Source organism: Arachis hypogaea, chromosome 5, assembly GCF_003086295.3.
Source record: "Arachis hypogaea cultivar Tifrunner chromosome 5, arahy.Tifrunner.gnm2.J5K5, whole genome shotgun sequence".
NCBI lineage: Eukaryota > Viridiplantae > Streptophyta > Magnoliopsida > Fabales > Fabaceae > Arachis > Arachis hypogaea.
This window is the reverse complement of record NC_092040.1, coordinates 30113534-30126969: the sequence shown is the minus strand read 5'-3', so window position 1 is coordinate 30126969 and position 13436 is coordinate 30113534.

The following is a 13436-nucleotide window of genomic DNA, read 5'->3' as shown; positions in this document are numbered from 1 at the left end:
ATATAACACATATATGATTTCCGGTGGAGGCCTTATGCTCCAAATTATTCCCAATCTGCCTATTAACTCCATTAAAGCAACTTTATGAGCTACTTGATTCCCTTCTCTCGAAGTCCATGTGAAACCAATTCTATCATCTTCCCCCTTCAATACCTGTATATCTTAAGTATTGGGTCAATTTCAGCAATTTTATTCCCTGCTTTTAGCGCTTGCACCACAGATAGATTGTCGAATTCTATCAGTGTTTTTTCCATCCTAAAGTTATTGATTAAAATGATAGCATTTCTAATTGCCATACTTTCTATAGCCAGACTGAAATTTGCAGTTATCCTATTGGTTGCTCCTTTTATCATCCTTCTCGTGCTGTCTCTGATTACCACTGTTGTTACCCCCTCTTTAGTTGCTGCCATGAAAGGTGCATCAACATCTGCTTTTATCCATGGCTCTGACGGAGGATTCTAGGTAGAACACTTTCTTTGTCTTCTATTTCTTTGTTGTTCCATTTTTATAACTTCTTGTGAACTTTATCTAAATTTTGTCTCTAACATTTTGGCTTTAGAAATTGCTATTTCTGGGTTGACTTATTTCTTTTGAAATATAGCTCGATTTTTGAATTTCCATATCTCCCAACACACAAAGGCTATTCTACTTATCATTAATTCTTGGTTTGATTTATTACATTCTTACTATTTTTATTTATGGTAATTGCAACAAATTAAAAGAACTATCCTAATTGACTCTCGGGCCTATTTTTATTCATTACAATAAATAGATAAATTCTTTAGTGCTTTTGAATTTGGTGTCAAATTTTTCAAACGTACCTTTCAAGGTAAGTATTAAATATTTAAAAATTATTTATTTTTATATTTTTAATAAAATATTAATTTTTAATTTTTTAATAAATTAGACAACTACATGTAAGTACTGTAGCAATCACCTCATAAATATTGGGTGAATAAGTAATTTTTAAAATATTAACTAAGTCTTCAAAAAGTGATTTTTTATTTAAATAAACAAATAAATTGAATATTTCTTAATGTACATAAAAAAATAAAAAATATATATATTTATACAATTGATACTAATTTACAATACCATATTGCATTGAAAAATCGTACTATATTTTGCTCTAGAAAATTGTGAAATAAACTTATTTCATGTAATTAGTGGATTTCGTACGAGAGACATGCGAAATTAAATTTTTTTGTCCTAATTTCCCTCACATGAAGGAATTGCGACATAAATATAATATTTATGGGATCAGAGAAATTTCAAAAGTGTTTTAGGGCTCATTTTTTTTAATATGAATTTTGTTGGTGAGATACACACTAAAATGGGTTAAAGAGGTGTAATTACAAATAGGTGAAGTGCGCAAAGGTAGCATGCCGAATACGCAATCTTCATATTGGGCAACACATAGGTACAGGTGGCAACGTGCACCTTACCCGTGGGTACCTAACCTGATCTTCAGCGGGTAGGGTAGGATGGGGATAGGGTTCTTGTGCGGGTCGGGTAGGGTGCAGGTCGAGCCTCAACCCTATCCGACCAACTGGCACCCTATATATGTATATGTTACATATTTATATAAAAGTATATTTCAAGTGGATGTTGAACTAAAAGCCTCTCATTAAATGTAAAAGATCCTTAGCCACTAAAAGAAGATCATTAATTGATAATTTAATATTTCTTTTTACATAAAAGTCAGTTCTATTTTAAATTATGAGTAATGCTAGGTAACCAAACAATAGTGTATAATATAGAGATAGCACAAAATAAATGACATTCTCATGATAAGCGAGTGGAGTACATCTGCTTATTCATTACCCACTTATCACTCAACTTTCTTCCGCATGCCTGGGGTAATTAATTTCATTCTCAAAATCCATTTCAGTTTCTTCTAAATCAAATCCCTAACATCTCTCATTTAAATTTATATCCATTAAAATACAATTTTTGTCTAGTAGATTAACATCCGAAAATACTATCAAATTAATCCGACTAAAACATTAAACCTACTCTCCTAATTTCATTCAAACTATAAGCCCACAATAGAGAAGAACGAAAAGACACAGCTTTGTCATCGGAGCATCACATAGCCTTGTTTCCTTCTGCCATAGGTATGTTATCTAGTTTCATGTTTCGATTAATTGGCATATTAGGGCTTCATTATCAGTTGTTGTATGTATCTGGATTTGATGTAAACGATGAAAGTTTTAGTCTTTATTTTGTCTTGATGGGTTTGGAGAAAGGAAAAAGCTTGCAAAGATGGCGTTTTAGGGGTGGAGATGAAGGGAAGGCTTCCAAAAAGAGGATTTTTTCGTTTCTGTAATCAGCAATAATTTTTATGAGGTGTTACAGTATTCCTATTTTTTAATCTGTTCAACCTTTGCTTGATTTGCTATTTTGCTTCCTACGTGTTGTGCTTTGTTTTAAGGGATTAATAATGTGTCAATTGTAAAGTAGCCATTTGGTTCAAGTTGCCTAAAAAATATGAAAAAGAAAAAATAAAGAATATGAATAAAGTTTTATGAGAAAGAGATATACACAGATAACATTCCATAAAAGCAGCCAAAAAAGAAGTCACGCTTTCTTTCTTATTATTGTTTTAATACCTTCAACTAATAAATCTCTTTATGCATGCGTTTAAGGAATCGCTTGTTACTTGAAGAGATTTTGTTTATTTTAAGTATTTAATTCAAGTGTAGAATGGAAAAAATAACAGTGATCATAACCTATGAGTAATACAATCTCTACCACACTGCATATATTATATTCACTTTAACTTTTTAACATTCACGCATCTAAATATACACTATACACTTATACAAGATTGTAAATTTATGCCCCGAAAATCATAAAGTAAAAATCTAACAAATCCTTTTACTTCATGTCTGTCACTTAGATTTTTTTTTAGTGGAATGATAATGGTAATTAATTATAGTAGGAGTACGTAAGGAGTTCCTAAAGTTAGCTACAAAATATTTTTTTTCAGTTTTCTATTTTTAGTCTTTTAACAAAAAAAAAAAATCATTCTAGTTATGCTTGCAATAAAGATGTTATTCCTTTGTATTTTTTTTAGTGTGAATTACTTTATCTTTATAAAAGGTTGAGTTGAAATTTTGCATAGATTAGTACACATTTCTAAACAGTTGGTGTCTGCTAAGAACTGAACATATATACATATATAACTTGTTAAATAATGGTATATAGTTAAACAAATTAATTTACAAAAATTTGATTAGGTACTTAAGTGAAATGATTATGAGAATGATGGATACATTGTAAATAATCATGATTTTAGTATTGAAATAACTAGATTAATGTGGTTATCACAACAATCACAATAGGAATAAAGAATAAGATATGAGGGAGGACCATAATTATTGATGACAAAGCACTATAGCAGTCCATTATTGGTGACCAGATTAGTGTTTTTTAGTTTGGTGAATTTGGGACCATTAACATGCATCTTTTTATTTGTTTCTTATGTTAAAATATCGAAAAGAGAACTAACTACAGTTTCTGAAATTGACCACGTTAGCTTCTCTTCTCCCGTTGACTTCCGATTCTCTAACCTTCTCATGGTGAAAATTATGATGATAATGATAATAATTTTTTGATATCCTACTTATGTTCAAGTTTATTTGCAAGTAAAGTTGTTAGTTCAAGTGAATATCGAATTTGAAATTTTCTAGAGATTAATAGTAAACTCTCAAAAAGTTGGGCATGTAAATGGTAGTGTGGGAGACTATTATAATATTGTAATGCTAGAGTAAGAAACGTTTCAATCATGGATGTTATATTAAGCAAAGATGTTATTGTAGCTATGCTATTAATAAACATGTTGGGATGTTATGTTTAATTTAAGTAGGTTATTTAAGTATATATCCCAAATGCTCGTGAACATTGTTCAAAAAACAAGAAGTAGGAATGGCTCATACCAAGAGCAAAAAAGAGAAACATAAGAGTAACAATCCCGAAAGATGATGGAAACACAAAGGATAATCCCCCTTAAATCAGCAGCGTCACACTCAAGCTCTTTTTGCTCCTTGTCTATAAGACAATTTTGGTATTGGTAAACAAATTGCAACAAAGAGCTCTTACTATTTAAATGTTTATCGAAAACTGTATGCATGCTCTCACTATGCTGTGTGCTCCTCATGCCAGTCCAGAATTCGTCCTTAAAAAATACTGGCACACACATATGCTGGTCAGCAAACATATCTGCCAATGAATAAAGAAAACAAAAAATACAAAAAATAGCGTAAGTTAACCCATAAGTGCAACATTCATATTGACTATAAAGTAACATCTATAAAAAAGTCAAACACACGCAATAATAAACCGGGAGATTATACTATTATTTAGCCATCTAGAATTGTGGAGGTCATACTCTTCAATAAAATCGTGCCAGTCTCTCTCAAATGAATCCTTAGATCTAAATTCAAACACAATCCATTCCTCCTCATGCATGTATTGAGCTGATCGAAACAACAGTAACCTACCAGCTTGTGTTATATCTTCTTTAGGAAATGACATATGTGCCATCTATGACGTGTGTTTGGTAAGGTGGTCTATAACGCAGAACTCATCTACATGCATTAATCTGTTATAACACATACGCAGGTCTTTTCCATGTACTTCACCCAAGTCTAAAAAAGCCATTGGAATGTACAAGTCTCCTCATTTTGCAATAATGTGCACCCAAAAAGCATAGACATCCCATGGTGGTTGACACCTACGAAAGACCTGAACGGCATATCCTACCTAAACAATGAAAATATAAAAGCATGTAACGTAGGTGTAAAATCCAAATGTCTTAGCTGAAAAAAAATCTAATTAAGTCGAACAAAAAATAATAATTTGGTACCTATTAGTATTGTAAATAGTGTCAAATGTCACAACATCACCGAAATATTCCCATGCGGCTCTACACCAAGCATCGATCCAAAACACATTTCTAAGGCTACATTTTTCGTCCATATCTATTTTAAAGAAAAAGTTCAGATTGAGCTCCTTCATCCGTGAAAAGTGTTTAAGTAACTCTTTTGGATCCCTCTTATCCTCGGAAATATGTAAGTAACGACTAATGTAATTTCTAACATCCTTTTCTATAAAGGTGAGGTTGGCGGGGCCACCGGTGGCATTGGCTAGTGCTTGCTATGTCTTACTCGGTCTAATGCCAGTTTGGTCGTTTTGCTATATCAGGTCCTTCACATGCATACTTAGTTGACAATTTGCTGAGAACATTCCAAATAGCTCTGGATTAAGAGGGTGTGAGTAGGATACCTCTACTCGAGAAATCCTCTACTGCCCTGTCATCTTGTCTAATGCTACATAGCAACAAGCTTTGTAGTTTATTGAGGCCACTGTTTTCCTTTTCTTGGGTGCCTTTACACGGAATGTGCGGTATCCATCTCTATTACAATGCAAAGTCTGATTAACAATCACTTTTTGACCGTTTTTAGTCTCCTAGCCGGTGGTTCTTATTTTGATGACAAAACCAGTCCTTATCGCATATCGGTAATAATATGCATGTGTATATTTTTATGTACCGTTTTTAGGTGCTAATTTCGTGTCATTACGGATGTTAACGTAGATGTTAACTTTGTGTAATTATGAATGTTATTCATATAAACTTATTGATTGCATAAAGCATGAACTTTACGAATGTTATGCATATAACTAAAGTGCTAAAATTGGCAGTCACTAAATAATACAGTATAAGTATAAATGCACATAAAAAATACACAAAAAATAAATCGGGTTATTACCATACCTCATCAGAGCTAGTGTAATTTTCTATATTCCCAGAAATTGGTTGACTGACAACAACATCGTCAAGTGAATCTGTCTGTTGTTCAAATTTTTCAGCATCTTTTACCATAGGTACCATATTAAGGTCGAATTCAAATGCCATACTATTCGCAATGATAAAAGCGATTTCTTGTAAAATTTCTTGGTTTATACACTATTGTGAATGTAATGGTATTAGAGTTGTGATTTTTGAATGAACATAATTGAATTAACGGAAGGTATATATTATGGTAATTTTCATGTTTCATATCTCCATTGAATGATGATAAATGTCTTAATAGAAACAAAGAATCAATTACAATTAATTCATTTAACACATATTATAATTACCATTTATTATTATTATTTTTAATCTTTATTGTATTTTTAAATATAAAAATCAAGTTATAAAAAAAGAATATTAAGTATTGATTATAAGAATGTCTAACAGTAAGGAATATGATATTATAATTAATATCATTAATAAGTAGAGTTGATAAGAATATGATAAGTAGAATGATAAGAGAGTGAGATAAAAAATAAAATTGTTATTAAGTGATATAAATGAAGTAAATTATGAAAAATTTTGGCTAATTATGGCTGAAAACTTTTTATTACCAAACTTTTTCCTTAAATTATCATAAAGTTATATAATAATTTTGTATCTTTTTTGGAACCTATGGGCAGAGGCGAAGCTACATGTATGGGAAGGGGGCAATCCCCCCCCCCCCAATTTTTAATTTTTGTTAAAAAAAAGGAAATAATAGACATAGTTCCAATTTTTTTTATTTTCCAGCCCCCTCTTTTTTTTGGTACACTTTTTTAATCTTCCTTTCATTCATAAAAAAATCAGTCTATTTTTATATAACATCAACAAAGTATAATAGTTTTAGACTTAGTCTAATAGTTTGCTTTATTTAAAAAATAAAATATACATTTTTTTCTCTCAATATCTTCATCCACTCAAATTTCTCACTTTTACTTTGCAGCAGGTAATAATTTTAGTAAATTATTAAACACCGCCCCCTCTAAATAGTTAGTCTAGCTTCGCCCCTGCCTACGGGTAGGATTAGGGTTGGGATATTCTCAACCCACGGGTAAGGTAGGATTGAGTTTATATAAAAGTCTCAACCTACGGGTAGGGTTAGGGTTGGCTCCAAACTCTACCCTACTCTACCCATTGTCACCCTTACACACGGGCCATGTGTTGCCACATTCAAACGCTAATTGAATGTCATTTCAACACATGACTTGTATGTTGAGTGCTCCCTGATTTATCCAAAAATTCTATTTATAAACACAAAACTCGTTACTATTTTACTTCATTGTGAGGAGAGTTATTTTAGTGTATTAGTTGTTCTAAAAGGTATCACAAATATATTAGTGTATTATAATTGTAAAATTATACAAAATACACATGAGGCTATAAGCTTTGCATATGAGAATCCGTGTTTATTTGTGATTCGGGCACTATAACATTTTTAGAGGTACAATACAGTCTCTGTCAAAATATAGAGAGTGATATCCTAAAGAGGATAAGTAATATTCTATACAGAAATCTTGTTATCATATTTGGTGGTATAATACAATTTGATATTATGCCCATCATTGACTAAGCAAGTATACAACATGTTTCATATTCACTAGGAAACTCAGGTGCAACAGCCAAATATTAAGTTGTATGGTTAATTTAAATATGTAACTGCGGATGGAATTCAACATGACTCAGATATGAAAGATGATAGAGCTGATTGTATGAAAGAAAGAACAGTGATAGTGAAGACGACTTCGAAGCTAACTACGAGGTCGGTGATGAGAATAAGGACAGTGACGGGGGGTGAGCCAGTCATGAAAAATGTAGTAGTTCCATTCGCAGTCAATCAACTTTTTGATGTTCTACATTTCATGCGTAGCTCGAATGTTGACACTATACATGCACCGAGCTTTTCTTGATATGAGAACATAGGTATATGAGGAGTGAGTAATATATTTTTCTTAATTTATATTTTGGATGGATTGATGAGTGATAATTTATTTTTTTGTAAGTGGAATTGTTCCTAAGGACTGGGAATTCAAGATCGAAATAGAATGTGGTTCTAGACAGTCGATCGTCGCAACAATTAGGAGTTACACTATCTCTAGAGGAGATAATCACACTATGTACGAGTATAAGCTATAAACATTCTATGCAAAATGTAAGATGTATGGTCGTGGGTGCGATTGGCTTATCTAAGCCAGCTTGATTCGAAAAAAAAGGTTGTTGGAAGATACAGAGATACAACAAGAGGCATAGTGCACCATGAAAATGATTTCATAGGATCATTCCAAGTTGGACTCAGACACGATTGTGGAGGTTAAAGGCCATTGGTTAAAACCGACCTATCACTAAAGGTGAAATTTATAATTGCGGGAGTTTAGTCCAAGTTTAACTATACTATTAGTTACCGAAAAGGTTTAGTTGACAAAGTAGAAGTCAATCGAAAAAAAGTCTTCGATGGTTGAAAAAAATCTTACCAAACTTGGTCATTGTAATGCACAGTAATGGTTCAGAAGATGTCTGACTCAATTGTCTAACTAAAAATATGATGTCTATATAACAAGAGAAAAAAGTGGATAGTATTAGGATAATTCACCAGACTGTGGAATTCGGGGGATGGTGAGTAAATAAGATTGTAGATCTGACTTTGGTGTAATGGAAGTGGTGGTGGTAGGTGTGGTTCGTAAATAGGACTGTGATGGCTATGGTGATTATGGTGTAATGGTTCTGGTTGTTATGATGTGTCGTAAATGAGATTATGATAGTTATAGTGACTATGATGACTGTGGTGTGACAGTCCTGTTTATTATAGCTGCTATGGTGAATATTATTGCTAATATGAGAAAATTTAGAGTTCTGGTTGTTGTTATTATTGTGGTAGATTTGTTGGTTAAAAGAAAACATTTGATATTCTGGTTGTTCTCGTTGTTATTTTAGTAGATATTATTGATCATAAGAAAAAAATTATTGCTGGAATAAGTATGGTTGAAACACTAGATAATGATATTAATAAATACAACCAATTTAGTTAAAATAATATAATATTATGATAAAAATTATTCCTGAAAATACCAGAATTATATTTTTTAATATTTTTAGAAAATAATTAATAATTAAAATTTTCTAATTATTTATTATTTATAATATTCATAAATCATAATAAATTAAAGAATATAATCATTCTTTCTTAATTATAATATTTATAGAATATTTATAACATTAATATTAATTAGTGTTCACAAAGAAAATCCTATAAATTACACATTAACTATATACATATAACTGATAACTACTTAAAATGAATAAAGTAATTATAAATACTAACACTAAAAATAATATTAACCAAAGAATGAACTCTAAAATAGAAAAAATAATAAATTTATATAATTTGGACGGTCCAAATAATTAATAATATATTTCGTTCTTGATGAATAATCACATATCATTTTCTAATGAATAAACTAATAATAATCACTTTAAATTTTAAAAAATATCACCCTTAACCTCTTTTGTTTTTTGAAACTCTTAACACTCTCCCACCCTTCTTTATGCACCCACAATTCTTTTTCAAATTGATGTGAATAAATGCAATGTTAAAAAAGCAAGGAGTGCCAACTTAAAGAGTCAATCTTTACGTCTTCTATTTTTTATGCACGAGTTCTGTTCTCTGCATATATATATAGTAGTAGTACGCGACCCGCGTGTTGTTAATACATAATTGACGTGTTAAAAATGCTGGTCAAAACTAGTCTTAAGGCACCTAATTATGCGTCCTGTGTATTGCGCAATGGACACCACACCATCTGGATGAGGCCAGTACACTACCTGTATGCTGCATCAGGATTTTCATCTGCAACTCTAAACGTCCACAATACTTCAAAATATTCCAAACGTCAATATTTTGTCAATACATCACTTATTTTTCCATATAAAATAATTTTTGATGTTTTAAAATAGGTGAATTCTCTGGTTAATTTTTTTGGATATTGGATAAAAATGAGTGTAATCCTTTAATATTGGAAATTATGGTGTTTTACAAAATTATGGGGGCTATAGAATTCGCAGAGTGCGAATTGTCATATTAATGTTTTTTTAATTTATAAAGACAATACACAGACTGCGTATTGTATTATTTTAATATTAAATTACAATACGCAATCTGCGTATTGTATTATTTTAATATTAAATTACAATACACAGTCTGCGTATTGTCAGTACAATACGTGTTTTGCGTATTGTGCTTACACAGAGCAGTGCCCCCATAACACTGTAAAACTCTATTTTTTACAACATTAACGTAAAACTCTCTCCACTCTTCCATATTAAAATAAAAAATCCGAATTCTCTGGTGTAGAAAGGGCTATTGTTTTTACATGTGTAAAAAATTGCTGGCAATATGAGATGAGGACAAGTGTCCGTTGGAAGACAAATTTTTTCCTGTATTGCAGGTGGGCAGAAGACTTGTCTCATGATGTTTTCGTTGCTGTAATATTTAATGATAATATGATTAATTAAGAATTTTTGTGTAAAGGGCCTCAATCTGGATTTGGAAAAAAATTTTTGTTTGTAGTGGATTTATTATTTAATGTTAAAATTTTACTGGGCCATATACTATTCACTCTAAATTAATTTTAATGGAAATGCCCAACATGGGCTTGTTTCACGTTAAAAAATATTATGCATGTTGTTTTGTTAATTTTATTTATAGTTAATTAATAATTTATATTTGTAGTTAATAATTATGATCATTTATATTTGTAGTTAATTAATAATTTATATTATATATATCTTTCTTCCCTTCATAATAAATAATTATATTTGTAGCTAACCAGTAATTTAATATTAATTATTTAAATTATAATGAATTATAATAAATCTATATTAAATATTATGTAAATTGTTATGCTAAAATAAATGCCTAATTAGTTAAATTTGTTTAGATAAAAAAAATTTTAATTTTTACATATTTAAAAATAACTTTTGGTTAGATTATTTGTTTTTATTTATAAAATTTAAAAATGCTAACTACATTATAAAATTAATCATTACAAATTTAAAAATGGTAACTATATTATAACTTTTTAATATTAATAATTTTAATTAATAAAATATTTTTGAATTCATAAATTTGAATAATATTGTTATAAAAGAAATAATAACCAAAATAATCTTAATTATGTTACGTACGTAATGTAGTGGGACCATAGTAAGGACTAAAGTTAGGTCCTCCTAATAGAGAAGAGAGATGATCTGAGTTTTAATTTACTGTTCATGACCCAAAAACTGATGTGAAGTTATTTTTTATGACAGGTGTGTCCTAAATAGAGATTGAGATGAGTTTCCTACTGGAGATGGTCTCACTCTCAGTCTATGTCTCTCTCCTAGCTCTCTGTCACTCTCTATCTGCCTCTGTCTTTCTTTCCTGCTCCATCTGTACCTGTATTTCATTCTCTATTTTACTGTGATCATCTCTGTTCATGTCTCTCTCGCTTTCCCCGTATCGCTCTACCTATCTCTCTATGTCTCTCTATATGTGGACTCATCTCTTTCTCCAAAACTGTGTCTAATAAGAAGAGTCGTAAAAATCTCTCTCTGTCTGTCCCTTTCCTGAATCTCTCCGTCTTCCCCCTCTCTCTCGCTATGTCTATCCCTCTCTCTTGTTGGTGCTGGATCTCTGTTTGTTTACTTCTGTGTAACCCTCATCCAATCGTTAGGACTCTCCGTCTAAACCAGCTCTGTCTGCGTCTCTCCTTCTTTGTTGTTCTACTTATCCATCTCTCTCCTCCCCTCTTTGCATGTAGCTCCATTTCTGTGTCATAATGTATCTCTAATAATAAGAATCATAACAATGATAACAATGATAACAACGATAATATGAACAATCTGTGTCTTTTTTTTGTATCTTTATCGCTCTCTGTTTCTGTCTCCCGCTATCTTTATCTATCCCTCTCCCGCTATGTCTCTTTCTATCCTCTTACACGTGCCTGTCACTCCTTCTCTCCGCCTCAACTCTAATAAGAAGAATGATAATTATGACAATAATTTTAAAAGTAAGAATAATAACAATGAATCTAATTATATTAATAAATTAACACTAACCCAAGTCATTAGTAATTTTTTGTTTTTTGAAAATAATAATGTTTTATGTTTTCTTTTGCGATATGATTAATATTCAACCGATTATTTGAAAGCAATTTTTTCATTTAAATCACATTAAATACATCTCCTCATCTGCTTACATATAGTTGTAAGTTCTCATAAACTATTTAAGTAAATTATTAAAGAGATATATTTAATTGTCCAACTCGGCTTATAAACTTAATAATTCTAATTTTACCCTTAATCCTAATTGCATCGGTCAACCACCTAATTAATTAGCAAATAACTACCTGAATTCTAAATTTATCGCGACAAATTTCTTTCGATTCTAACTAAACTTAAACAATTACTCCACTTTCTGAGTCATAATTAAACTAACGGCTCACACTAAACTAACTAAACATTAGGTTTGTCAAACTAACTAACATGATATAGTCCATAAACAACAGTTATACTTAAAAACAATAACATAAGAAAATCTGATTGACATAAAAATTAGTTAACAGTAAATCTAACTAACATAAAATTAGTAGGTTTGTCATTCTAACTAACATATAATCTATAAGTAATTATTTTAACCAACATGTCAACCGTTACTGTACATAACCTAAAGAAAATTAACTCTAATTAGTCAAAAAATTAACTATAACTAAGCTATTATTCAATGACCTGGAACTCTATATTAATTATAGAGTTCGCCGAGGGTACGGCGAACTCTCCCTTAATTACCAAAAAAAATTCGTATCCTGAAAAATAAATTTCGAATTTGGGTTTTGGAAAAATATTTATTTTTTATTGTATTTGAGAAAAAAATTCTAAAGATATGTAAAAAATTAATTTGAAATTTTAAATTTGTATAGGATTTATAGTAATAATTATTACTTGTATTTGTCGTTTAAAATATTTAAAATAAGATATTTCATGACTTTTTACTAAGCTTTTTAGTTAATTTTAGTCCGTGCATTTTTTATTTATTCTAATAGGTTATAATTTTTGTTTGAGACTTTATATATAATGAAATTAGAGTTACCGACACGTTGGATTTTGGAAATTGCTTGCGTACACGGAAAATAAAACCAATCCACCCCAAGGAATATGTAGAGTTATATGCTATAGGAGTATCCATTCCGAAGGGCTCTATTAGTGAAGGTAGTTGTAGAGGTCCTGTAAATAGGCATCGGTGTTGAGACACCTTAACAAAGAGTGAAAGATCAACGCAGATAAAATACGACGACAGAGTGGCAGAAAATAAAGTAATGAAAAGGGGGCATTTTTCCTACTATGCTGTTCGGCGGGGTCGACAGGTAGGCATATACACTACTTGGGAAGATTGTAATGAGCAGGTATTAGGGTATAGCCACGCCGAGTTCAAAGGATTTCATGTTCATGATGAAGCCACGGCGTGGATCAGTCGGGGAAAGGTCAAGCCAGCCTCCCAGGGGACACAAAACAGCGGCGGCGGGGTTAGATGTCAGATCGGAGGAAACACGCCACTGCCGTCGTT